Below are 4011 nucleotides of genomic sequence, written 5' to 3' on the forward strand. Positions count from 1 at the left end.
ATATATGTATACCTATGATTGATTCATGTTGAGGTTTGACAGAAAACAGCAAAATTCTGTAAAGCAATTATCCTTCAATAAAAAATAAATTAATTTTAAAAAAGCACATTTCATAAAGATAAAATTCCTTGAGCCTATGTAACAATCTTACATATTTATATGTTAAAAAGAAGAGCTTCAAAATGGGCTGAAGCAAAAACTAATATCATTGTAAAGAGAAATAGGCAAATCCACCATTATATTTCAGGATTTCAACACTATTCTATTGATAAGATAGGTAGAAAACCAGTAAGATTTTAGATGACTTGAAATAACCATGTCAGTCAATTTGACTTAATTGACAATTACAAAGAGCTACACTCAAACATTCTTTCTAAGTGCTCATAGAATAGTTACCACATTCTGAGACTTGTCTCATAAATTTAAAAGGATTTTAATTATACAAACTGCATTCTCTTACAACTGTTGAATTTAACTAAAAATCAATTAGAGAGATATCTAGAAATCCCTGCATGTTTGTTAATTAATACATTCTAAATAACTCATGGATCTGATTTTCCTACAGGAAATTTGGATTACTTTGAATTAAATGATAATGAAAATACTACATATCAAAATTTGTTGGATGTAGGTAAAAGCAGAAATCAGAGGGAAATTTATACATGAACATCTCTCTGTCACGGGTCGTAGCAGAAAAATGTCTGAAAATCTAACTACAGAAATGTAGTGAAAATTAGTGAATCATGTTAATGGTAGAACCAACTTTTGAATGTTATTGGTTGTTCTGGAAGAAAATCTTACTAAGCTTTGAAAATAGCAGCATATTTCCAGTGGTAAAGATTAAGAAATGCCAAATTCTATATGCACCCCAGTGTTCATTGCAGCATTATTTGCAAGAACCAGGGCATGGAACCAGTCTAGATGTCCAATGACAGATGAATGGATAAAGAAGAAGTGGTACATATATGTGATGGAATATTACTCAGCCATTAAAAGGAATGAAATTGAGTCAGTTGTAGTGAGGTGGATGAACCTCGAGTCTGTCATACAGAATGAAGTAAGTCAGAAAGAGAAAAACAAATATTGGATATTGACACATATATATACAGAATCTAGAAAAATGATGAGAAAGGACTTGTGGACACAGTGGGGTAGGAGATGGTGGGACGAATTGAGAGGGTAGCATTGACATATTTAAACTATCATGTGCAAAATAGATAGCTAGTGGGAAGCTGCTGTGTGATACAGGAAACTCAGCTCAGTGCTCTGGAATAACCTAAAGCAGTGGGATGAGGGGCTGGGAGGGAGGGTCAAGAGGGAAGAGTTACATGTATGCTTACAGCTGATTCACACTGTTGTACAACAGAAACTAACACAGCATGGTAAAGCAGTTATCCTCCAATTTAAAATAATAATAATAAAGAAATGCCAGGTTCTTATCTCCAGAAAAACCTAGAAATTTCAACCATGAAAGTTGAAAGAGAAAATTGACTAAAAGATACACATTGAGAGAAAGAAAAAGGATTGCTTACCAAAATATTCCCTCTGCAGGCCCAAGGACATAATAAATAATATTCAGCAATCTGAGGCAAGAATAAGCATTGACATTCAATATTTTTACAAATCAATAGAGTCTTTGATCTCTCTCAGTGGTCAGAAAAGAAGTGGAATACAGTAGATATGCAAAACATGTTTTTAGAAAGTAAACTGAACTCAGATTTTCTGAGCCTATATGTATACACATGTCACCCTGTAAATTTTTTCTGCATCTCTGATTTAGTACACATTTTCATATAAGAATCATATTTAATAAAGGAAAACCAAACCAACAATAATTACGTGTAGACAGACAATGTTTGCCAGCATGTGAGGGCAAATGTCTTCAAAATACAAGAGTAGATACAACAAGAGGACAAGAAACTAAAGCTAAATCTGATGGCCGCAAGTAACAATCTGCGGTGGAAGTGGAATTTATATTTTTCTCTAAAAACTTAATGTCTTTCTGCAGGTAAAACTATAGGGATATTTTATTCCAAGGATGCTTTTCTGTCAAGGTATAAAAAAAATCTGAGGTGCAAATGTAACTATATTGGGATATATCCACCCCCACCCTCAAATGTGACATGTTTATCCAACCTCAAAAGTAACTGGCAACAAAAAGCAAATTTTTATATCCTGAACGCATTTGTATGGAGACAAAAAGATTGCTTCTCTTTTATGAGATGGCAAGTGAAAGAGACCATGAAAATGATGAGCATCCTAAGGTAGCAAGAAAATAGTAGGTTGCACAAAATATCAGTGAGACTGAGATTCAAACAACTGGATCATCTTAGGAAGTGTAACGTTTTATCTGTGAAGGCATTCAAGTTATTTAAGAATGAAAGTAAATGAACAGAAAGTGTATTCCAAGACAGGACAAACATATTTATTAAGTTTTGTTCTGCTTCCCCTTCAGGCTAGAAATGAATTCCATGACAATTGGCATATTTGAAGGAATATGTACATTTTAATGCATGATAACAATGAGAACAATCTTTAAATGGTCTTTCCATTTTGCTTCCCTGATTTAAATCTCATGTGGCTATTCTGGTACACGTTCTGGTTATTGTTGTACAACCATCCTTGGCTTAAAAAGCAACTTCTTATTCTCTCTTACAGTTCTGTAAATGAACAGGGCTCTGCTGGGTCATTCTCCTTTGAAGTCTTTCATGTGGTTGCAATCAGATGACAGCCAGGGCTGCGGTCATCGGAAGTCCCTGCTGGGCTGCCCGAGATGGGTTATTCACTCACATGCCTGGCACTTGATGCTGGCCGCTCACTGAGAGCTCAGCTGAGGTTTCTACCAGATACCAACACAGGGCATCTTTATGTGGCTTGGGCTCCTAATGGGAAAGTGGTCCAGGGCAGTCACATTTCTTACATGCAGCCTGGCTTCCAAGAGGGAGCATCCCAAAATGAGTATTCCAAGAAACCTAGGTGGAAGCTATAAATTTTCTTGTAACCTGAATCCAAGGTCATGTAACATCAGTTCCCTTGTGTTCTATTGATCAAAAGCAACCTACGCAGACAGCCCAGGTTTAAAGGGGAGGAGATTATTACTGGGAGCACAGTGACACATAAAAATAAACCCTTGTGAAGAATCTATAAGAGAAATCTATATTCTCAGAAGTATGAGGTTAAGTGATTCACTTGACTCATTGAGAACTACCCCAAATATAATCAAAAAAATACTTGGGCCTAAATTAAAATAACACAGTGAAGCATTTTCTCTGGTTGGAATATTCTTTCTCACATACCAGGTAAACTCCTACTCATCCTTCAAGACCCAGGTTGAGTTGTACATGATCTGCAAATCTTTCCCAAATCCTGTATGTGAGCCTTTTCTTTTCACACATAAGGAGATTTAATACTGGAGAGTTTAAGTGACTTTCCTGCTATCACACAGGGAGATCTTGGCATAACCAATCCTAAATGCTACATGTCCAACTCCCAATCCAATGTTTTTTCCATTTTGTTCACTGCTCTTTTTTTTTTTTTTTTTTTTCCTTCCTGGCTGTGCTAGGTCTTCACTGTGGTGTGAGAGCTTTCTCCAGTTGCTCTGCTGGGGCTTAGTTGACCCATGGCATGTGGGATCTTAGTTCCCTGACAAGAGAGTGAACCCACATGCCCTGCATTGAAGCTGGATTCTTAACCACTAGGCAACCATCCTCTGATAAAAGATATAATTAGTATTGTGATAGACTCTCATGTCAGAATATTCATAAGCTCTTTAGTCAGCAAAGTCCTTTTTGGAAATTTATGGGCTGGAAAGTGTGGTAGCTGATATCTTAGGTGGTAGAACTGCTTTGGATCCCTAGCATTGGCCCTTATTCGCTGTATGATTTGGGGCAAATTCTGTAGTCTTTAAGCCTTAGTCTCCTCATTTGTAAAATGAGTATGATCATAACATCCACATCAAAAAATTGTTATTACGATCAAATCAGACAATGGCATGTAAAGGCATATAAATGG

The sequence above is a fragment of the Bos indicus x Bos taurus genome, chromosome 9 (assembly GCF_003369695.1).
Source record: "Bos indicus x Bos taurus breed Angus x Brahman F1 hybrid chromosome 9, Bos_hybrid_MaternalHap_v2.0, whole genome shotgun sequence".
NCBI lineage: Eukaryota > Metazoa > Chordata > Mammalia > Artiodactyla > Bovidae > Bos > Bos indicus x Bos taurus.